The sequence below is a fragment of the Centruroides vittatus genome, unplaced genomic scaffold (genome assembly GCF_030686945.1).
Source record: "Centruroides vittatus isolate TY-2023 unplaced genomic scaffold, ASM3068694v2 contig_364, whole genome shotgun sequence".
In the NCBI taxonomy this organism is placed as follows: domain Eukaryota; kingdom Metazoa; phylum Arthropoda; class Arachnida; order Scorpiones; family Buthidae; genus Centruroides; species Centruroides vittatus.
Window position 1 is genome coordinate 5,211,822 of NW_027122188.1, and position 25,126 is coordinate 5,236,947.

The 25,126-nt window shown below is 27.8% G+C and overlaps 1 protein-coding gene across 2 annotated transcripts in view; it reads right to left on the reverse strand.

Annotated features, from left to right (window-relative positions):
- The window catches only part of LOC136975146 (transient-receptor-potential-like protein), a 106,077-nt gene that overhangs the window by 57,403 nt on the left and 23,548 nt on the right, over positions 1 to 25,126 (reverse strand). The window contains exon 1 of one of the 2 annotated variants that reach the window (XM_067270173.1): positions 24,667 to 24,726. The exons of the other annotated variant lie outside the window; for it this stretch is intronic. The gene's annotated coding sequence lies outside the window, so the exon portion shown is untranslated. Of the gene's footprint in view, positions 1 to 24,666; positions 24,727 to 25,126 lie in introns of those variants that run through there. 2 annotated transcript variants of the gene reach the window in all.

Genomic DNA, 25,126 nt, shown 5'->3' on the forward strand with positions numbered 1-25,126 from the left:
TTTAGGATTTTTACGACAGAAATGTTATAAAAAAATTTACTTAATTTCGTAATATTACGCGAAATTTAATTAATTAAATAGGGTATTTACAATTTAAATTACCAATAATTAACATTTATAATATATAATTTATGTTTAATGGTCATTTACAGCATTAAAAAGTGAATTGAATATTAAGAATTTACAGAAGTTTTTCAAATTCTTTTACGAATTGTTTTCTAATTTTAATAAATATTAAAAAGTAAACAAAATTTCAAGAAAATTAAAAATTAATTCATGTAAATATTATTCAAATAACTATTAATTAATGAAAATTATGGCTGAAAACCAAAATATTACATCACTTTAGGCGATAAAACAATAAGAATGTTACTTCTAATCTATTCTATCCCTCTTATTATTTACTAATTTAAGGGCTTTTAATACTAATTAAAATTAATAAAGGACTTTTTATCACGAAAATTGTATTAATTTGAATTTATTAAATATACCTTTTTTTGAATTTCCTTCGTTTGTAAGTAGACAAAGACGATCCTTCTTCGTTAATTTTCTAAATAACATCAACCGTAACAAATCTTTCTTAAGAAATAATTAGAAAGTTTCATTTAAAAAAAAATTTATTCTTCGTTAGAAAATTTTCGGGTTAACCATTCATTACCTAGACCATTTATTTAGTGATTATCGCCTCATTAATCAATATCTCGTGAAGTCTGACTGTAGACAACCCCATTTATTCTTCTTCTTTTTTCTTCTTTTTTTCTTTCTTTAACCAGATTTCACGCCACCTGTTTCCAAACTTGGATTTTGTTGATGTCGGCCACACTTTTGTCCTCCAAAACTGGAAGATGTTACGAGAAAACATCTCTTTCTTTCGAAAAATATAAAGTTTCTATCGGTTTCACTTTTCGCTTCCAGCATTAATGCGTTAAATATTCTAGGTTAACTTCAGTTTAAACTTATTTTTTCTTCCCTTAAATCATTTTTGATATAATGAATATTTAAACATTTTAGAGAAGTTTAAGATACTGATGCTTTTAACTGAGACTTTAAGTAGAATATTTTACATGGGTTGATTTATTTGTTCGATAACTTAGAGAAAAATTTATTTAAAGTATAAGTTAAGTGCGTCGTAAAATCGATAAAATTATTATTTTTTAAAGTATAAAAATCGTATATTAATTTATAAATTAAATTTCTCACCTCGGCGTGAACAGTGACATAACTCATAAATTGACAATTTTATTGTCTTGAGCCTAGGGCCTCGAAGGGACATAATCCGCTACTGTTTATAATTAAATTACTGTATATCATTTTATATATTTGAATTATTTATTGGTATACAGTGAAATCTCGATATAACACCCGCTTAAGTAGTTCTAATAAATACTTGTAAACGTGTCTTCCATAAATATGACAGTAAATAGAGAACTCGTCACTATCTGTGAATTGCTAAATGTATTATTTTGCATTATAAACGATATTTTTATCATCAAGTCGTGTAATTTTTAAGCTCTCGGGTCATATATAGACCTCGATAGTATTCTGAGTTGATTCGGTTTAACGCCACCCTCGATTTAATTCCAGTTTCATAAGAAAGTGTGGTGTTAAATCGAGGTTTCACTATAGTTTGTTTATAACTTGTTAGAGAGCGTGGTCCTGTATAACAATTATTATTTTATTTTTTAAAAAAATAAAGACAATATTATAATAATTTAAGTAAAATCTCATTAATAATAAAGATAAATTAAAATTTAATAAGTTTAAATACTTATAAATTTCCAACTTTTACTGTCAAAATTCTTTTAAATGGTATTAAATTTGATCACATTTTAAAAACTTATTTTAGGCAATTCTTTCTGATTTTTCACTGGAATAAAAGAAAAAAATTGCTTGGAAAAATCAGAACTTTTATTTATCATTTATCACCAGATGTTACTTTGTAAAATAACTAAACATACTTACGAAATCTTGTTGCATGTATCAATAACATTAGAAAGATTTCTTTAAAAGAAATACATTTATGAGAAGTATGAATTAAAAATAAGTATTCTGAAGGGGGTGAAATAGACTAAAAGGAAAAGAAAGATTCATGAAATTCTAAAGGAGGTAAAAAGTAGATTAATGCAGTTAATAACTAGAAATTGTATATATAAAATATTTGAAATAAAATAGCGGAAACTGATCGATGATTGATACTTATCGAGTGTTATAGAAGCAGATTCAATACATATTTATCAAATGCACCATAGTCCTATAACGCATCTCTTCATTCAAATCAATAGGAGCACATGATAAAAGTAAATATTTGTCTAGTCAAAAACCGAAGAAATTTGCTTCGATGTAAGGAAAAAAACTATTCTATATTTATTTTTTATTTTTTTTTTATAAAGACCTCACGTGTAAAAATAATTATTTCGGTTGAATAAACAGAATAATTTCACGTCTTAATTTTATTCATTTTATAATTATTTCCGAAATTAGTTACAGTGCATTTAATTAAATTTTTGCAATTAATTTATCAATTTTTTGCAGAAAACTGAAATGATTAGAAAAAAAAGAATAAAAATTTTAATAATGAAAAATTCATATTCTGTTTAATTTAGTTACATTTTTATATAAAGAATCATCAAATTCGAGTAATTAGAAGAATTTTAAAATTAAAATTACGAATATATAATTAAATATAATATAAAATAAAACTTTCAATGTTTATTTACATTAAAGGGTAATGCCATAAGGCAAGGAAAACATTCCCCAATTTATAATAATAATAAAACTCATTAAATATTTAAAATATATGCTCTCCACTTCAAATTAGTAGGGTTTTCCCCTATACATCCCACTTTTCCTGTTAGTAAAAGTCATGCCGGTTATTTAATTTCTTCCATGAGAAAATTTTGAATTGAAATAACGTAATTTCTGATCTATACCGAAAGATTATTTATAGTTAATCAGTGCCTCCTGCTCATACGCTTCCCAATTGTTGTCTCGGTGTTCATCTATCTAACTGCATTCTCGAGATTAAGGAAAGACAGACAGACAGTCAGCTAGACTACGGTGAGAATTTATAGCTCTACAATATTTTTCGAATTGCAGGTTTTTTTATAAGAAATATGTTCAGAAAATAAAATTATAAAGCAGTATAGAAATCGGCTTTGAAATTTATCTTATATTTTGCATCGGTTTATTTAAAGATTATTCATGTTTTGGATCCTTTTCTGAGGAAAATAAAATCTTAAAGTATTGCTTGTTTAAGAGATTTTGTTGTTACGGTAGCTGCTTGTTTGTTTTCCCATTCAAGACAACTGAAAAATATATAGCGAGTGTTTTCAGTTTTCGTGCAGGAAGTTAGAAAGATGTTACGCTTTACACAAAAGTTCACGAAAGATTTACTTAAGAAAAGATAAATAAAATGAAAAATATTGTCTAGAAATTAATATTTATGTAATATTTATAAGGAGTTTTAGTTTACATATTATGTATTATTTTATTAACTTTTATTAACATCTAACGAACAGCATTCATTTTTTAATCTAATGGGTTTAATGGGCTGCAATTTGAAAAAAAAATGTAGACCTATAAATTCCCACTATCGCCGTCTGCCCGTCTGTTCTTTCTTAATCGCAAGAATGGTGTTAGATATATGAAAGCTAAGACCGGATATGACAAGCTAATGGGTAGGAGGCCCCAATTAACTGTATATTAATTCCCGGTCTAAATAGGAAATTACGTGGTTTCAATTCAAAATTTTTTCCCACGTAGATGACTGCCATGACTCTGTTGTTTTCGGGAAAAGTATGATGTACAGGGGCAAGCCACTACTAATTTGAGATGGAGAGCATATATTTTAAATTAAATAAATTAAAAATATGTTTAAAAATTACATTTTTTTGCTGGTTTTAACTCTAAATTCCCCGCAACTATGAAATACAATAACATATACTTTAATTTCGTCTTGGATTTACTCATGGCAGAGATGTCTTTTACTTTTGAGAGCGTGCATCTTTACTCGTTTGTCACTTCACTATTATTATCGAGCTATTCGAGCCCCACGTCAGTGTCTCGGAAACCATCTGTCGATTCCAGAAGTATTTATGATTGGTTAGACTGACCTTTCCGTTCCCTTATGTCTCGTTATCTATATTTTATGCTTCGTTTTCTACTGATTTTCTTACAATGTTTGCCCGAATTCCGATTTGTCCTAAGAATCACGCCTGCATTTCGACTAAGTTATACGGTAATTGGTCTCTCGACGTTTATTGTCAGTGAATTTTTATAACGAAGGCAACCTCTCGTTATAATGGAGACCTCGTTATAAAATTTATTTAGTTAAACGGAGAATAAGCTTATAAAAATTATTGTTTACATCAAGAATGATTAATTAAAGCGCAAATTTCGTAAAAATTGAAACTGGCTTCGTTTGCATCCAATTTAAATACTCGTAAGTTTATCGTAATTATAAGTAATAATTAGTATCGCAAGTCTGTGCTTTGAGAAATTATAATAATTAATAGACGAATAAAATGATTTATAATGAATTTTCCTAGGGTTGTTCGTTCCTCATACGTTGGGCCTCCTCCCTCTCATTGTGAACCTGGAAGAACCAACTATACGTCTGAAAAGGGCCCTTTTAGTGCCCACATGGCGGAAAGAGTGGAAAAGTTAATTATATATAAGAAATTACGTCGATATTTATCGTTAAAATAATCAAAAATTTTTATTTTATGTTCCCTCCAAGTTAAACACATTAAAGCTTTTTTTATATTTTGAAATATATTTGCTTTAAAAAATCACACGTCTACAGTCTTTTTTTCTTTAGTAATTCATCATTTATATTTATTAATTTTGCTCATAAAATTTTTATTTTTTACTTTGCACAATTATTTTTTTCTTCTAAGATTGAAAAGTCGATTAAAGTACAAGTTGTTTTTACACGCGATTCGATAGAAACAGATATTAAAAAAATTACATCAAGAATAAAAGTGGAAAAATCTATTTGTTCTGATGAAATAAAGAAAAAATATATATATATTTTTTTTCTAAATTATTTTCATAAGTTTAAAAACCGATCAATTTTAAAATTAATATTACCAAATAATCATATTTTAAAAAGTTCTTTGAGTTGTAAAATTGAATTTTCTTTATTTACCTAAAAAAGAAATTTATAATAATTAAGTTAAAAAGTGGATTGATGCAATTACTTCAAAGAATTAATTTAAAAAAAGAACTTATTTAAACTAAAAATAAATGATAACTTTCCGAATATTTCTTGACAGAACGACTGAATAATTTGAATTTATTTTTATATGCAATATGCATTCGTGTTTAATTACACACGAAAATTTGAAATCATCTTTAATGCCCCAAATTCACTAAAAAATTCAGTCAAAATGTAGTATAATAACGTATCTGCAAAAGTAAATAGGAATATAATTCGCGTACGTAATCTATTATTGTGAACAATGAAAATGAAGTATTTACAAGAATTCACGTGAAACAATTTAGAAATATTGTTAGAAGTATTTGCCTTGTTTTTTTTCCTTTGGAAACATTATTTGAAGAGCGTCGATTTAAGAAATTACTGTAAATGCAATAAAGTTAAATAGTCGGAGAACGATAATGTAAAAAAGAAATACACGTATTTCAGTTTTACTTAGGATTTTTGTGTACTCAAAATATAATAAAACTAAAGTTAAATATTTAAGGCATTATTGCTGAATCAACTGGAACAAAATACTTGTCACTCGCATTTTCGGTTGAGTATATCTTGCGAATGATCTCTGGAAATTTAAACTGTTTGCAGTTTCTTTTTTTATGGCACTTTTTCACTTTTTTCCTTCAACTGTAAATAGGATAGAATATTTGATTTTGAACTGATACCGAGCGTTAGAAGGCTGATATTGTTCCGAGATAGATTGCTAATGAGGATTTTTGAAAATTAATTTAATATATAATGATGTAGTAAAAGAATTTGCGAATGAGTTTCCATTAAAGTAAGTGAAAAAAAAGGTAATCTATACCAAGTCCATAATCTGGATAAGTAATCATCATTAACTGCAGGGGATAGGCTGTTTGACCTGTTTTGTCTTTGGGGCAATAGGTCCTTCCACAATTTCTTGGAGAGACCTTTGTCTCTTCTGTTTGGCCTGTAGGTTGGCATTCTGTTTGCGATTCTATGAAGATTATCTACATAATTTATCGGCAGGATAAATAATAATAGCGTAAAAAAGTATTACTTACATTTAATTAATAAATTTTAATGAACTTGAAGAAAATCGCAATTCTTTAACAGTTTTTATAGTTGTAAATCGAATAAATTGAGAAAAATAATAAATTGAAGACTACTTAATAGGACTTCATACTTACTAAGTCTTTATGGAAGTCCTATTAAAGACTTCCTTAAAGATATATTAAGTAGTCTTCCATTTATTATTTCGATAAAATTAATTTTATGGAAACTTTAGGGGCAGAAGGCCCGATTAACTATATATGAATTTCCGATATAGATCGGAAAGTTACATGATTTCAATTCAAACATTTTCCCCTGAAAGGAGCTAGATAGATGACCGGCACGACTTCGTTGCTAATGGAAAAGCATGATGTACAGGGGCAAGACTACAGTAGTAATTTAAGATGGAAAGCATATATTAGAAATTAAATTAGTTAAACATATGATAAAATATTGCAACCCGGCATTATGACAATGTTACAATAAATAATTGCTCGTTATTTATAACTTTCTATTATGATATATATTATTTTCGAAGATTACATATAAAATATTTCAACAAAACCATACGTGAGTCTTTTATTGAATTGTTTACATCACTAAGAATTTCTCTTAATCTATTTACAATTCTTATTGATATTTATAACTATTTGTTAAATTCTTCGACAGATTATATTTAAAAATAAATTAATTTGTAGGTATCAAAACTTTTCTATCAAAAAAACATAAATAATAATTATAAAACAGAAACTCTTTTATACAAAATTTTGTTTTTTTACTCTTTATTCTCGCTTCGATTGATTCCCCAAGGCTGCAATCAGCGCTAATTTCTGTCATTCCTTCTAACGTGTTTAATTGTATCTCGAATTTGTGTCTCCAACGACATAATTGAATTTATTCTTTTCATTTTTTAAAAATAATTACAGTTTAACTCGGATTCGTGTTAATATTCTAACTAGAATTTCGATATCTCCGGGCAGCAGTCAAGCAGCATTAATATTTATTTTTAGAGAAAAGTAGAACAGTTTAGATATTGAACGATCATTTCCATTAGTAATTTAACAAATGTTGACGTCTCGAACCAATTTATTGCCATTTTAGCAGCTTTTTACCGTAAAATTGGTATTACTGTAATAAAAATAACATTAGAAAAATAAGAAGGAAAAATCTAAGTGATTTTAAATTCAACAATTTTATAGTTTGTGTGAAGAAATTAGTTTAAATTTACATTTCAGAACAATAATAAATTTCTCTCTCACTTATGGAGTATAAGGTAAATAAATATATAAACTATAGAATAATTTAGATAAGAATATTAAGTAGAAAAATAATAATTCTCTTTAATAAAAATAATATATGGAGCATAAAATGATTGCTACGATGACGAATGGTTCAGGAAACAGGAATAACTAAGTGTATGTACTTTATTTTTTAATCAAAATTTAATATTCTAGACGACAACGACTACTTGTAGTAATATTTTACTTAAGTTTTTCTCTCGTAATTTCTTCATAAATTATTATACTTAGGTAACATCTTCTCTATAAGCTATATTAATAAATTTTACAAGAGTTCATAATCTATTTCTTATACGTTACCGTATTTAAGTAAAAATAAGCATTAAAATTCATTTAATTTTCTGCTAAGTTTATAGAAAATTTTAGCTCACTTTAAACTTAATCAAAACTTTAAATCTTCTACAAAGGAAATTTTAATATTCATCTTTCACGAGAGAAATTCCAACGCCATTTTAGAATACAACACTCGTGTTTTATGGTTAGGCTAGTAAACATGTAGTTTAAAATATTATTTTATGCTTCAGAACGTACAAAACATAGAAAAATTCATAGATTGTAAAGAATTTAATATCATAAGTTTATGATATTACTAAATTCAAATATGTTGTATTAGAAGATGAACGTGTTTGCCTATCGATCACTAAACTCTACGTGTAATTCGATACTAAATACAAAGTGGGATGTTAACTTTTAACACTTGTTATAATTAACGTATTGTTGAAAATTTAACAATTTTCTAAAAGAAATGTTTATATTCTGAATGTTTTATTTATTTCTGCAAGTTTATTGCGCCGTACGTTACACGACTTAACAAGCGTGTAAGGTGACAATTCTTCTGGACATTATTGCCAAAGAGAGTGTACAGTACGTTAACATATGAAGTTTTTATTGCATTGTATACATCTTTTTTTTAATGTTTAATGTGTTTGGCAGCGCATTTAATGTGGTAATCAAGTAAACTATACGAAAGGACTTAAACTATCGCCGCTACAATATTCAAGCATTCGTCTCTAATATTTATTACAGTAAACTAAAATAATTTAATGTGTAACTGTAAACAATTCGAAAAAAATGTATTTATCTATTTTGTTGAAATAATTAAACTGTAAAAGAATATTTAAATTTATTAATTTATATGAATATGTAAATTAAGTGACACCAAGTAATAAATTTAATTAAAAAATTACAATTGTTAACTCGTATCGACGAATTTTTCATATCAATAGAATGAAATTTAAGAGTATCCAATTTAAAATTCTCGAAAGAATTTAAATAAAATTTCTTTCTATTTGTTAATGTAATTAGCAATCCTTCTAGTAAGATCATTTATCAAGTTTTAATTTTAGATATTATTGAAACAAATGAGCAAATTCCATTTATATCAATATCCAGCTTTCCCTACCCTCCACTTAATCATAATTACAATTGATATCGAAAGTAAAAATAGACATTTGTTATACGAATTTTACAGGTGTATTCGGAATTTTTTCTTGATTCGAATACCAAAAAACAAACTATGGAAAGAGAATGATGTATGCGTATGATGTATTTCTGAAATAAATTCATGTCGTATTCAATCGATGAGTTTTGTATGCTTTTTAGATTTATAACCACTTTGTTCCTATAAATCCACCTCTGGCTACAGACTTAAGAGGAGTATAAACTATCCAAAAGCCGATCAGATATAATGACGTAGATCTGGAAACCAGTAGAGAATCTTATTGTTATCTTCACTACAGTATACAGTGATAAGAACAATAGATAATCGCAGTTACGTCACACTTTCTCCTACTTTATCGTATGAATATCGTACGTTTCTTCTTTATAATTAATTTTATGCTTTAAATAATATAAATTTTCACGACGTTTTTCTACTTAAAAGTATAAGAGAGTAAAATTTAGTATAGAATTTTTTGTGCATGTTAAATCTATTATTTAAAAATTATATTTTATCGCAAACTTGTATGATTTAATTTTATTGGACAAAAGAATCCTTTCGTCGTATGCTATAAACTAGTTATGATTATATCATAGTGAGAATCAATCTGAGTTTTTTTCCTGACCTTCAAATATAAGGGATTTACGATCACAAAAGGCAGTTATGAGATGTCCCATCTGAACATTACTTTTTTATCGTATTAATACGTCATGTCGCGATGAAAACTTATATTTTACGACCGCAACATATAAACAACGGAATGTTATATATGAGGTAAATTTCTCTCCCAATACATTTAATCGCTTATTGTAAATGAAAATCTGCATCAATCTCGACAACAAAAAATATTCTCTCGAATATTTTACAATAAATCTTCCGTTCTTTAATCATTTTTAGAGTTATTCACTTCATGAAAACAATAGTTTTAAGAAATAATCTGTATATTTCTAATGAATGAATGAAGTAAGTAATTTTCAACTACAATTCTAGAATTCGGAGCGGTAAATTGATGCTAATAAGGCCTCAACCCAGTGGTGCATTATCGTATGGGCAAAATGGCAATTGACTGAAACCTCCACTAACGGGGGTCCCAAACCAATCTTTCATAAGAAAACATTTCCCCAAAGCGTGATGTCAGAAGCCGATCCTGTACGGTACATGGAACACCCTAATTCAAATTTTCCTGGGCGCTATGAGCTATAACGCGCCACTGTCTCATCCTACCGCTCTGAGGACCCGGGGTTGAATCCGGGAGGTCGAGAAACCCCAAAAATTTTTTCATGGGTGATCTTTCCGGGATTTTTCGGACCTCGCCCCTCGCTACGACTGCCTCATCGTGGGGCCTGGCCGAGCCCATGATGAGTATGATCAAAAGGCCCTCTTAGTATCCATAGAGTCAAAACTTTTAGCCGTAGTCGAATTGGATAGATTAAATAAGTGAAATAGCTATACCTCACATTACATAAATCATTATTTTGTGTAGGGCCTGTTACGTTTTACAGATTAGAGCCATGAGAAGTCTAAGTCTAGCGCTGATTATACTAAAAGATTTATTTATTTAAAGAAAAAATTGATAAATATTTTGGAAAAAATATAGAAAACTTTGCGTAGGCTGCTTATAAAGTAAGAAAATTCAATAATAAAATTTGTTTTGATAGCAATTACTGAAATATTTTTATAATAAAAATATATTACATTTACTTCACAATACTTATTGTTAAGATAGAATGAGATATCTCCCTCCTAATTATAAAAGGGGCAAATATAATTAAAAGAAAAATAAAGAAGCGTTTAATTTGTATCCACACAGAAATAAACAAATATATGAATTTTTAATAGAAACACTTTAAGTCAATTATACAAAAAGGTGCTGAAATTACATTAAAAAAATAAATAAGTAAATGAGAATTATAAGTCAACTGTTCCTAGAGCATTACAGTACATACTTTTCAAGCTTATTTTGCTAATATAATTATATAAATATTTATTAAATAAAATAAAAACAAATGATTCTAACCTTTATAATATTTAAAATAATTCTAAAGGGACTCACGTATTAAAGTACAAATTATAATTGATGTAGTACTGTACAGAAGCATATGCGTATATGCGGAGATTGTGACATGCCAAAGACTTTTTTTAAAAATTTCTCTGAGAAATGTACTTCAAAAAATTATATTTTCTATTAATAGATCGAGTATTCAATAGATGTTTTGTATCACGATCCAAAATTTTTGAAATAATAACAAAGACCGTACCAATATCTTTCACCAATCTCAATACAATAAGAAGATATCAGAACATAAATTCGATTTATATTTAAATTTAGATAAATATGAATATTTTATATTTCTCTTCCATTCTTTGCAATAAAAGAATAAAAACTTGGAGGAAAAAATTCGCCATTCTTCTTGCTGACGTTGCTTGTTAAACGCGCGTAAAAAAAAAATTACTATTAAACTTTACTTTTCAGGAATGTAATTGATGAATCTGTAATAGGACCCACATCAAATTCGATCTAGGCTCTGTTATTTAATATTTTAATACATTAATACTTATAAATTACAAGTATTAATATAGTAAAGCATAAAATAAGTTTTCCAAACTATTAAATATAGGAGCCAAGAAAACAGAACCAAACCGAATATTAACTGAATAAATTATCTTATTATTATAAATATCTATAATAATAAGCCTAATATTTTCTCTCTGGTAAGTAATATTATAATACAGTATTATCAGGGTCTTGCACGATTTTCCAAGCACTCGAACCCTAAACTCTGTGAATTATAATTCAAAAATGTAATAGTATGTGCTCCGTATGTAAAAATATTCCTGCAAAATTTCAAAATGAATGGTCCACGTAGTGCTGAGATATATAAAAAAAACACATACAACTTTGTCCCCTCGTTCCTCTATGTTCCTGTCTTATCAGTAACAATTCTCGAGATTTTTGTTTTGTTTCCAATTACAGATAAATAATTTAAATAATTACCGTAATTATATTATTAATATTCATCCAAATATTTGGTATTTTACATTTCCACAAGGAAATTATCACATCTTTAGCAGGATAAGTGAATAAATTAAATTACATATACGATAGCAATCTGAAAAGAATAAGAAATTAATATTTATTTATGAACTTTAATAAATGATAAAACTTAAGTGAGCAACGTTTAATGACTAAAAATTGTAAAAAAAACAATAGAATATAAACTCGAATAATGAGAAATAATCAAGTTGGCCTTTGTGACAACGTGTGATCTAAACAGAAATGAGAAAACTCCCATCATTAAATTAAGAGCTTACTAAGCGATTTGCTTGATTTCATTAAGCGTACTTGACCGTTTTTGGGATTTAATGAACAATATTTTCCTCCTTCTTTATCTATTTTGTTAGCAATTATGGCTTGCATTGTATTGCTATTTCTGATAAGCAGTATTGTTACGTCTTTTCGCTTATGTTCCATTAAATTCTTTTGTTTATTCGACTTAGAACATTTGTCATTATGTCAATTCGAAAATAGAAAATGTGTCCTTTACAGTTTGCTCTATTTCATTTATTCTATCCTTTTTTTTCTTCTACAAGATCTACAATTCTTCTTACATATAAACTTAAACAGAGTATGAATTTTATATACAGTATTTACAGTTTATTATGCCGAATAAGAGAGAAAGTGTTTGGCATTGAATTTTATTAATGTTTTAAATTAAGTTAGTCAAACTAAAATTTCGTTAATGGGACTTTTGAAAGTGGCATTAATTTAAGCTCAAAAACCCAATTATTAAACAATTTAAAGTACTCTAACGGCTTCCTCTTGTCTTTCTCCTCTTATAATTCATCATCAGTTAACCAGTTTGCAGTTATTATGAGTGTGTATGCATTACACTACGCTTGTTTTAGTAGAACAGCGTTTTGATTTAAACTCTAATGGGGGAATTCTAAACTGAAAATAAATCTCTTGAGATTCTAGAGAAACACGAGGAGCCATCATTTTGGCTCGACATCAAGAATGGCGAATTTAGTACCCGCTTTCGATTCATTAAATCTACCTGACATGTTGTTTTTAATATTTATAGGCTCATATTGCTTTTAATTATGTTAATATAGCAACTAATTTTAAAGAGTTTATATAACAATAGTTTACGAAATCATAATTTATAAAGATAATTATATGAAATTGGTTCTATATTGCTTAACATTTATTTAGTGTATTCATTCGAGAGTAATGATTACACTTAATGTAAGATTCAATAATAGAGTGTGGCCAGAGGCGGTAGTAAAGTGTAAAGTCTACTCTATATAAAATAACGTATAAGTATGTAGTTTGGCAGAATTGGTACGAGTAATTTAGTCCAAATCTTAATTACCCTTCATCAATGCAATTGTAATTGGAGGATAGTAATAAATGATTAACGAGATCGGGATATATTTCCTATATAATTTTATAGGCAATACGAGATACATAAGAAGTAAATATAATAAATAATTATAAATTAAAGCACATTATATAATAAATTCTTAATTTAAAGTTCTATAAATTTTTTTAATATAATTCTGAAGGATTAGGGAAAAAGCATAAAAGAAAATAAATTAGAAATTTTAGTACTTTTTATTTAGTACTATTTAATAAATATAATTAATATTTACGAAGTTAAAATAGTAAAAGAGCAAAAGGAATGGCCATTCTACAGTTTGAAATTCGTTAAACTCTGAATACGACAAAGTTTTTAACGCAAATAATTTCATAAAATATAAATGTATTTACCTATTTTGTGTTTGCCCAAATGCAAAATGTTTAGAGTTAAACAAATTTATTATTTTCATAAACAATAAAATCCGAGTTTTTTGCGTAGAAATAAAAATGATTGACTTTTTTTTATATACAGAATAAGAACTTTCCCTGTCAAAAACATCTGCTTTCGAGATCTGTAGTCTTTGCTTCTTATGTTGACAAAATCATAATTTTTCTAACTTTGCTGTTTCTATCAATTTTTAAAATTAATTCTAATTCTATAAAATTAATGAAATCGTTTTCGTTTTAATCAATAAGAAGTTACAAGAACTTAAATATGAGCAATCAACTTAAAAAATTTGAATTAAATCGAAAATATAGAAGATATATTCATATACATTCAAGATACTCACCAGGATTGAAATTTCCGATTATTACAAAAGACATACAGCTATATTTCAGATAGGTTTGTAAATGATTACAGTTGTGGTCCTATTGTACGCCAGAAAATTCTACCAGAATGCCTTAAAATCGCTACCCCATTATCCTATTAAGGCTGGCGCAGGCTCACTGTGTTCAGAATTTTCAGTGTACTTGTTGTTTATAGAGTTTTTTCGAAAGCCTGGTATGCCTATACGCGTAGTCAAAGATAATTTCTCTGACAGAGTTAAAGAAAACTTTCATCATCAGGCTGAGGAAAATAGGATGGTCTTTTCGCCGAATTTTCCGCCATGGTAGAGACAGTGGATACGTCAGAGGGCACATACACGGTGGGCAGATCCTGGACGACTCAGACAGACCATCAAGAGAAGTGATCGTCCAATCGTGAAACAAGTACGAACGCCTACAACTGTGTTGGCTATTTGTCCACATCCAGAGACAAGTGGAAGACTCTCTACAAAGCCCTTATTCTTGTGCCATTGGCAGGCAATATCACGGGAAAATTCTCACGCATGGCGACTGCTGCGTATTCTGTCATTACCACCTCAACAAAGTTGGCTTTGTTTGCAGTGGTGTGGCGACAGAAAAGCATGACTACTACGGACTGGCAACGTATAGTCTTTGGCAGAGTCCCGATTCTGTTTGGGAACGGATGACCAGTTAGTGTAGAAGACCACCGCGAGCTTCTCAGATTGATGGAATAAGGCATCAATACGTGGGCGATCTGTCAAAGGGAAAATGCCTCCCTGGAGAACTTTTATGGGAAACTGGTCCCTACTTAGCTGTTAGACCCGTGAAAATCCCAGAAAACTATGTTGCCAGCCCGTTGTTTGCGAACCCACGACCGACTGACCACCAGTGTTCACAGGTTTTACTAGCGACCGTTTCAATTCCGCCTGTATTGCGATGGACATTCCGGTCTGTGGAGACATATCATATGATAGTCGGTCACCCCTAGTAGAGGTGTTAGAATATTAACGGCGTAGCGGTACAGTACATTTAAGAAATCTTCGTCTCGTGTCGTCCAATCGCCTTTCATGTCAGGCCTGCAAACATTTTCCAGTAGATAACATTAAGTTGTACACAGCTATGGTTTTCTAAGAATGTTACGTTACTACATTTCTTTGGCCTATCCCGTCTCCAAATTTCTCGCACATCTAGCATTTTTGGAACCAGATGGGATGCCAGTTTTGACCGTTTACAATTGCGAAGAATCTGAATCGATAATTGCAACATTTGTGGGGATATGATAATTAAATTCGTAAATTTAGCATTTATGCTATGTAAATTATGCAGCGAGAACAACTTCGCTAGTTATATTAACATAATAATACGTTTGTAGTTTAAATTTGAAACACTCGTTAACCGAAACCTTTAATAAGTCTATATTTGATGTATCTTGTTAACAGAAGCTTTCGATAAAGTTTAAATTTCAAATACACATTAACTAAAACCTTTGACGAATTAAGTTTACGTCATATAAATTCCATATTCGTTGTCACGTACTGTACTTTTGCCTATTAATTAAGTATATTAATAATACTGTTACGTTTTATTTATTTATTTTTTTACCTATTTTTCTCGTAACAGAAGAGCAATGATAATTTAAAGCGACGTTCAGCGATGCAAAGAATAATTTTAATAGAGAAATGATACGATAAAATGAAATATTTAGAAAAAGTTTTATAATAAAAGAAGAGGAGAAAACGGGGAATTTTTAAAGTAAAACTAATTAGAATAAAATGTAATTTTATTACTGAATAAGAGTTCATATCGTAAAAACATGAATAAGATGAAAGAATAGAAGCAGGTAAGTTTATTACTCAATAAATTTATCACGTGAGAACGAAGATAATTAATGCGTTTCGTAAACATTTATAAATTTTAATTAAATAATCCTTATATAATAGTAAAATCGAATTTATGCAAATGTCGTTTACTCGAAGAATAATTCCGTCGTAAAATTCTATCATGAGTAATAATATTTTTCATACAAATCAATTAGTCTCGTTGTATCGTTTAAAATTTATTTTCTAGTAATCTTGTAAGATCTTGTCTTATTAATAATTATAAATTTTAAACATATATTTATCATTTTAATATCGATTATCCTTTGTTTATACTCGTTAAGATTTTTTTTTTTATAATCCTATAAATAACCTGGAAATTTTAAATGAAGCAATGTAGTAATTTATTTATTATATATCTTCTAAAATAAAAAAAATTTTAAGTAATATATTAAAGATACTTCAATAATTTTCAATGAAAATTCTATATTTTCCTCTGACACTTTTGTTCTTTATCTAATATAAAAACTCTGCATCAATGTTCAATTTTTATTCTTCTGTGTCTTGAAAGTATTAGAAATGGGGGAAAATAAATAAATAAAATTGGAGAATTACGGGGGTAAAATATTAAATATTTAAAAGGAAAACAGTTAAAGTAATTCAATATTGTTACGTTGATAAATTTTATATATTTTAATAAATATTTTTCTGTATAGAATTACTTTTAATGAGCGTGTTTCTTTAACGGCGCGGAATAAATATTTATCTTTATTCTTTCCTTCATTTTATATAATTATAGGCATATTTTTTATAAGTTAATAAAATTTAGAAAATATTAAAATTTAAAGGAAAAAAACTTTAAAAAGATTGCAAATTATATTTGTTTTTCTGCTTTCATTAGATTTAAGAAAAAAAAATTACGTTTATCGGGTTTACTTGATAAATAATTATTAATTAAGCGTACATTTTTATCATTTAAAAATACTTATTTATTAGATTTTAGAAGCTTTTAGAATAGGAAAAAAAATGTAAATGTAATTTAATACACTTTTAAAATTACAAAGAAATAAAAATTAAACGTCACTATATAAATTGAAATTATCGATAAAAATAATTTTAAAAAACTGTAAATTAGTATTTAAAGATTATAATTTACACTTTATATAAATGATTAATTATTTTTTCTCCATAATTAAGTGAAAAATTGTTATCGAATAGTCTATTTTTTCTGGATAAAAATGACCGTTCTCTTATTAACAAGTAGACAAAAATATCCAATTTTTTTCTCTTTTTTTAAAATAAAAAAATAAAATAAAAAGTATGAAAAATTATAGTAATAAATTACTACGATCGAATCATAGAAATATAAGATTCTGAGTGAGAAAAATAATTTTAAAATAAAAAATTTACAGCGGTAAACATGCAAATACAAGAAATGAGTCGCGTATAATTGTTAATACGTCAAGCGTATTTCTTATAATAAATCGTTTATATAAGAAACGTTGATAAATTCAATCAAATAGGATCTATCCGATTTCAAAATAAACGAAATTTCCTCGTTTCCTTAAAATATATATATCTTTTTTTCGCTTTTTACATTACCTCAGTCTACACAACAGCTATAAGTTTTGTATTATCAGAATTATATTTCGAGTTCACACTTTAGCAACTTCTTCAATATCACGTTTCGTTGAAAGGAGGTGAGAAAAATACAATTTTCACTTGGCACACGGTAATAAGAACGTGTAATGAGAATGCCAAAAAGTGACAGGAGACAAAAGTGACAAAGTTATAATATTTTGGATCCTTTCCTAAATGTTGTCCTTTACATGTTTCATTTTAACGCTGCATAAATTAATATTTGCATAAATGTTAATTATTGTTGATAGGTGGAATTGAACAATCTTATCGACCGATCTAACATAAATGTGCCACTTAGACTTGATTAATTTAATAATAAATCATTAATTAAAGCACTAAGGCCAACGTAACTACATTTTGATGATATATTTTTAATGAAGAATTACAGTTTTGATAAATAAATGAATTTATATCGTGTAATAACTAGAAAATCGTTAAAAGTTCTTAGAATAATTTATATAATTTTGTTAAAGAAAGTATGCTAATCTCTTTATTTTTCCTCTAATAATAAATTGTAAATGAATTTTTCGATATTTTAAAAATTAATTTTATAAAACACAAGCAGTATCTTGAGTAATAATTCATCTTCTACGATTATTTTAATTAAAATAAATTAGTTTTCCAATTAAAAATAATTCAATAATCGAACTTTCAAAATGGCATTATAACAAATTGATTTACTCCGAATGAAACAATTTTTTTTTTCTTTTAAATTACCTTAAAATCATTATATTTAATACTATTAAAAAAAAATTCGAAAATATAATTAAATTTCTTTAAAGAAATTATAAAATTCATGTACTTCTGCGAAAAAAATAATAAAATAAATTTATATAAAATGAAAATATAAAAATTTAATTTAATGTTTCCTACTAAAGACATATATTATTTGAATATAAAAATATTTTATCAAATTCTGTTTATAACTTAAATTTCATAATATAAAAAAGGGTAAACTATCAATTTAATGAAAGTTTTATATTAAAATTTTAAATCTGCGTTACATTTAATTTAAAAAAAATACTAGCCGCTGGACGGGTGAACTTTTAGTGAAGCTTGATAACTGTGTTTTGAGTGAATTGGAAAGCCATAAGAAGCCGAAATATGACAATTTTAAAGAAGTGGATATTTGTGAATAGACCTTTCTTGATTTTAATTATGTGTTTATTAATAATTGCTGGGATTGAGTCCAATCCAGACCCTTTCCCTCGATCTCCACAACAAATGAGTCAAGGAGATATGCAAAGACTTATAAATAAAAGAATATTAAAGACAAAATAAAATATACATATGATATTAATCTAGATAAAGTAAGGGGGCGAGGCAGACCTCGCAAGATTAATCTTAAAGAAAGGGAATTGAGCGATACAACTAGTGAAGATTATTATAAATTAGAGGATGTTTTTAATAAAAATTGTCCTGTGACCTCGAGAGCTACGAAAATTTACGATTACTTCGAAACTTCAAGAGATTTAGGGCCAAGGTTCAGGAAGAGTCACAGTTTACATTGAAATCAATATACGAGCTAATTCAAGATAAGTTTTCACTGCTTCATATGGAACTACAAGGAATTAAAAACAGAAGTCATTGCTTCGAAAGAAGAAAATAAATATTTTTATGGAGAATTCTCAAAATTACCCCAAAAACTAGAAGAATTAGAGGAAATATCCAATAATAATTGCCAATTAAAAGGTATGTTAGAATTCGAAATAGACCAACTAGTTAACTTGAGAAATAATAATAATACTATAGTTTATAAATCTTCCGTTCAACTCGACTGATCGTGTAAAAGAAATTAATCAGTTTATAAAAAAGGACTTTGGAATAACTAATAGTCTCATAGAAGGATTGGTTAGATTAACCAACAGTGAAATCAAACCTATAGTGAAAATATTATTAGGTTCCTTATATGATAGAAATCCGATTTATTAAAGAATTCTGGGAAAAGAAAGACGACTTCAATAATAAAGTGAAGGAAAAAATAATACTTACTTCGGATTTATGCATGAGATCTAGAATGAGGTGAAAAAAATTATTAGCAATAATCAGAGAAGAAAAACATGATGGGAATAGAATTATTATAAAAGATGATTATTATATTAAAGACAACGTAAAATATACATATGATATTAATCTAGATAAAGTAATCCAATTGAGTGATTTTTCGAGAAGGAATTGATCGACATCATAGATCTGATTATGACTGGAAAGAAGAAATGATAGTTAGTTTGAATGTTTAAATGCTAAAACTATGGTAATAGAAAAATTGGATCAGATTTGATCTACACTTATTCCTTATGATATTCCTTATTAAAGTTTTTCGGTTAATGTTACCTTAGGTGCCAAGATGACGGCTCGTCTCTGATTCCAGCAAGAAAACAGCGGGACGCACGTTCTAACCTAACCTAACCTAACCTATTCTAATAATTTGGTTGCTAATAATTATAGTTAATTTATTAGAATAGGTTAGGTTAGTTAGGAGAACGTGCGTCCCGCTGTTTTTCTTGCTGGAATCAGAGACGAGCCGCCATCTTGGCACCTAAGGTAACATTAACCTTTTTTTTCTAAGTCGGGAAATTAAAAAAAAAATATCAACTATTCCACCGAAGTCATTATATCAGGTTCATAATTGATATATTTCTCCCGAATTCTGCCTATCTTAAAATTGTTATCTGTCAAAATCTTGTGTGGTATAATATAATTTCAGGACAATTATTTAGCAACAGATATATTTTAAGAATTTGTTTTTTACCATTAAATTTCTCCATCTATCCAAGACTTAACAAAAAGAAGATAATTCAATAATAATAATTATCTCTCCAATTGGTGCTATCCTAGATGTAGGGTTTCTTCCCAAAAATTATAAGTTTCGTTTTATAGTGTGAGACTAGTGTTACGAAATAGATACAATATCCATGCGACGAACAATATCAACAATGAAAATACTAAGTGTTTTTTACGTGGTAAAAATTGTAATTGATAATAATTTATATAATTTGAAAAATTTTTATAGTTATGTAATATGATATAAGATCTCAATTATATATGTTTTACAATATTAAAAATATATATCAATGTTAATTGCAATATATTGACATCTTATGTTATCAAATAACAAAATCAACTATGTTGGTATCAACTGATTCTCCCCCTTTATAACAGGTATAGCCTATTACAATAAACTTTATTACTTACTTAATTTTAAAAATATAGCCTATATATATATATTAAACGAGCAAGCAAACAATATTAAGCTAAAATTAAGGTTTATAAAATTAGCATTTTCACTGATATTGAATTTTATTCACGGTAGATACATAGAGAATCAGTCAGGAGATTGGTAAAATTCAAAATAAAAATTGCTCTCTCGCCTATAAAATAAATAATAATAATAGTTTAATGCTTTCTTAATGGAAATTAAAAAAATATTTTTATCATTTTTAAAAGATTGTATATAAAAATTGACTTTCCAATTAATTTATACAATGTTAAAGTTAGTTTCATAAAAATCCAATGGGAAATAAAGCGGATGAATTGTTTTATTTATTTGAAAAATGCGAATTCTTTTAGAAAATAAACTCCTTTTTTTTACTTTCGAATCATAAAAATAACATATTTAATATTTATTTACTTAACTTCGCCTCAGAAATTTAATGTAAATAAATATTGACTTTCTTTTTTTTTATTTTTTATCTCCGCGTTTAAAATCAATTTCTAGAGTTATTCTACGATTTGATAATTTCTAACCCCTCGAAATAATACTAAAATAATATGTAAAAAATTCGTTTGTATCGAGTAAATTGATTAGAAGAGAAATTCACTTGTTAAATTTCTCATCGAGAAATTGGATTAACGGCATAATTCTCATTTGGCAATGAGAAATGATCTACGATTGTTATAAAATACCCAGAAATTCTTTTAAATGTTTCATACCTGATGTAATTAAGTGTGTTCTTCATGAAGTAAAAATCAATCATCACGAATCCTCTACCCAATGATAGAACTAAAGCAAGTTACGTTGCTGTTTATATAATGGTGGAGGTAAGAATGATTTCGTATACTCAGGTGTGTCTTCTGTTCTTCATCTCAATACTTGGCAGTTGTCCAGCTGCTCACGTCAACACCGTCTTAGAAAATGCCTTTTTTATAGTTCTACCGGTTTGCCACGCCTGTATTAGAAAAGTCTTTCGAATAACACCAAACGGTGTGCTAATTCTAAATACTTTAAAAAAGGCAATTTTCTATTTTTTTTTAATAAAACACCAATACTAAAAGTTGAGTATCGTATAGAAAGAAATGGCAAAAATATTTATTTTATAAAATTTAATTTACTCCAGCAGAAGCTGTTTATATGTCCGAAAGAAAACGGCACTTATATTTATTTATAAAACAAGTTTTTGTGGATTTTTAAGTAAAAAAAAATTATATAAATATACACGAAAGACTTCTTTATTAGTAAAATAAAAGCGTATATATGCCAAAATTACAATTGTTTTTGACGTAGAATAAGTAATTTAAGACGGAATTTTCCTATGTTTTATCTTAAATAGAGTTTTATTTATAATTTAATGTCGCAAGTAATAATAAATCAACGTAAGAAATTGGAGGGAAAAAACTTATTTACGGTGATAAAACTTACAAAATCTTCTTTTGTGACGAAGAACTTAATTATATCACTTCCTTGTTAGCAAATAATAGTAAAATGTTCTCTCGTCGTTGATGCACTTATGAATAGCCAATTGATTGGATAAAAGGAGAGATGGATGATTAAGTTCCGAGTTAATCGATGAGCTGATAGAGACTTTCTAGTTACTTTTTATATAGAATCTAATTCACTCTTACGAGAATGGACAGAATACAATCAAGATTAAGCTTCGAGGTTCGCATAGAATTTCGAAAATGGAGCACAAATCGATGTCAAGAATAAAATCAATCCGATGATAATTTGCATTACTAACGTAACAGAATTTCCTAAATCGTTCCTAAATTATATCTAAGATTGCCAAAATTTTAAACAAATTAAAAATTAATTATACAAATGAACTTGTTTCGAATGAACTTCGTGAGCCTGAAAGAACAATAAAAAATAACTGCTAAATTTATTTTGTTTATACTTTCTATTAGAAAATCTGCATTTTAATTTAATCTGCGAGAATAAATTTGCAAAGATAATGATATTCTGGAAGCTTTTTATTGTTCTATTCTGATCACAAAGGCTCAAAGTTTTACTTTTCTATCATTTTTTTTTTATGTTATTGGATCAATGCAACACCTCAAACTATGGAAATTTCGGTTGTAAAAGTGAAATTTTAATATATTTCGAATCAAAATTTAACTTTTCAGAAGCGACACAATAGCTTGAAAACATGGAAATGTAAAGTTAATTTAAGAAGGAACCAGTAAACATCTTAAATATTAAAAATTGCATTAAAGAAAGCAACATTTCATCCTGTTTTGAATTTTATTTTGAATAATTTTTAAACTAAAATTAAACTGTTTCAAATGCAATTCATTACAGATCACGAAGTATAATAATGCGTACAAAATTAAATGGTTTAAAGATTAAAATTTAATTTAAAAAGAAAAAAAAAAGAATCATATAAAATGTAAATTTATCTAAGTTGTTGATTAATACGAAAGAATATTTACATAAAAATAACATTTTACGAAAAGAAAGAAAGTAGATTAATTTAGAATATTACTATTAAAATTGTGTACCGCGTTTTGACGCGGTGTAAGAAAATTAAAGAGAATTATCCACAAGAGAACGAGAGATGTGGAGTATTGTTCGTATCAACTTACTCAAATTAAACACATTTTTCTCGTGTCATCTTTGAAAAATTCCAAATAGTGTCGTGGTCTGATTACTTTAAACATTTTAGTCCATCCTCCGCCATCATTTATTCCGACTGAGTTCGAAATTTTTATAAAAATACTCCGAAGTAAAGATAAAAATCTCCTCCTACTCATATTAAGCCGGATGATCTTGTTTCATCTTCTAAATTTAGCTATAATTACGTAACATTCGACGAACTTTGTGATTCATTTAGTAACTATAAGTCCAGAAAATCTATAATTAATGAATATATGAGTGAAAATTTAATAGATAATTTACTATATTAACAAAATTCGTAACAATAAATGATTGTCAGCAGCGCTTAAATTATTATCTTGTAGTTATCTTTACAGTTAAAGTTAATTTCAAACTTGCGAGTGATGAACTTTATACTTTAAAATGCAATTTCAACTTCTTAATTAAATAATAATCTTTAATAAATTCCGTGTCGGAATAAGTTAATGTTTATGATAATGCATGGCTTTCATTTATTTTATATTGACACTACGGGAGTGAGACCGGTAATGAGTTAAGTATTGTATAATTTGGGCCCATTAATGCCTTAATACGTAATTATCAAGCCACTTAAGCGTTAACAATCGGATATCTTCATTATCACCAGATTCAAGGATGATAATGGAGAAACGAGTAGACAGCGAGTAATAGATTACTGTTTATCACAATCAGCAAGATTCTGCGGTTTACACTTTGAAGTCGAAACACTTTCTCCTTTTTTTCTACAATCAAAATGGCTGCGTGTGCAATTCGGAATGACACTTTGTCTCCGCTTTCTGCTGATGTCATGTTTCTCTAAATTTCAAATAATTTATCCTCGCCTTTAATTGGGCTGCAATTTGAAAAGATTAGAGACCTATAAATTCCCACTTTCGTCCGTCCGTCTGTTTGTCTGTCCTTCCTTAATCTCGAGAAGGGTATTAGATAGATGTAATTCGAAACCAGATATAGAAAGATTAGTGGAAGAAAGCCCCGATTAAATGTATAAGAACTTCCCTTCTTTACCGGAAGTCACGTGGTTTCAATTCAGAAATTTACACGGATAAATGATGGTGTTACAATAAATAATTGCTCGTTAAAACTTTGAATTTTCTCCATTATTTAACAATATAAACACAGTAAAACTAAATTTAAATACTTTCGGGTTGAACGTGGCACCTATACTCAGTAAGCTGCACAATTTTCGTAATGCTCGAACTCAAATTTCGGACGAAAATATAAAGATAATAAAGCGACTACTCACCTATTTTTCCTATTGCATTATTAAATAGTTAAAAGTAGAGTATCGAAAGAAGAAAACAAAAAAAAAAAAAAAACTTAATGGCGTTTAAAATTTGGCTGTGGGTGGGAGAATATCCATAGAAGGAAGTGTTAATGTTCAACTCTAAACCTAGACTAGCTAAAACTGACGTAATTTTGCGTTGCGTCACGTGTTTTTGTTGTGACGTATCCGCACTGTCTATCCAGGTGCAGAAAACTAAATGGTTTAGATACGCCAGAGGTTTCAAAACATAAAAGAGCAAAAAGGAATTTCGTAAATAAATCTTTGTTTTGGCATTTCTGATCGACTTGTTTAGTCTTACTCCATTATATATATTTATTTATTTGTTTTCGTTCCATAAATAATTAACACGCTTCACTTTACGCGTTATTTTATCGAAGAGGAGGGAGGAAAAAAATTCGAAACGGTACTCTGGATTTTG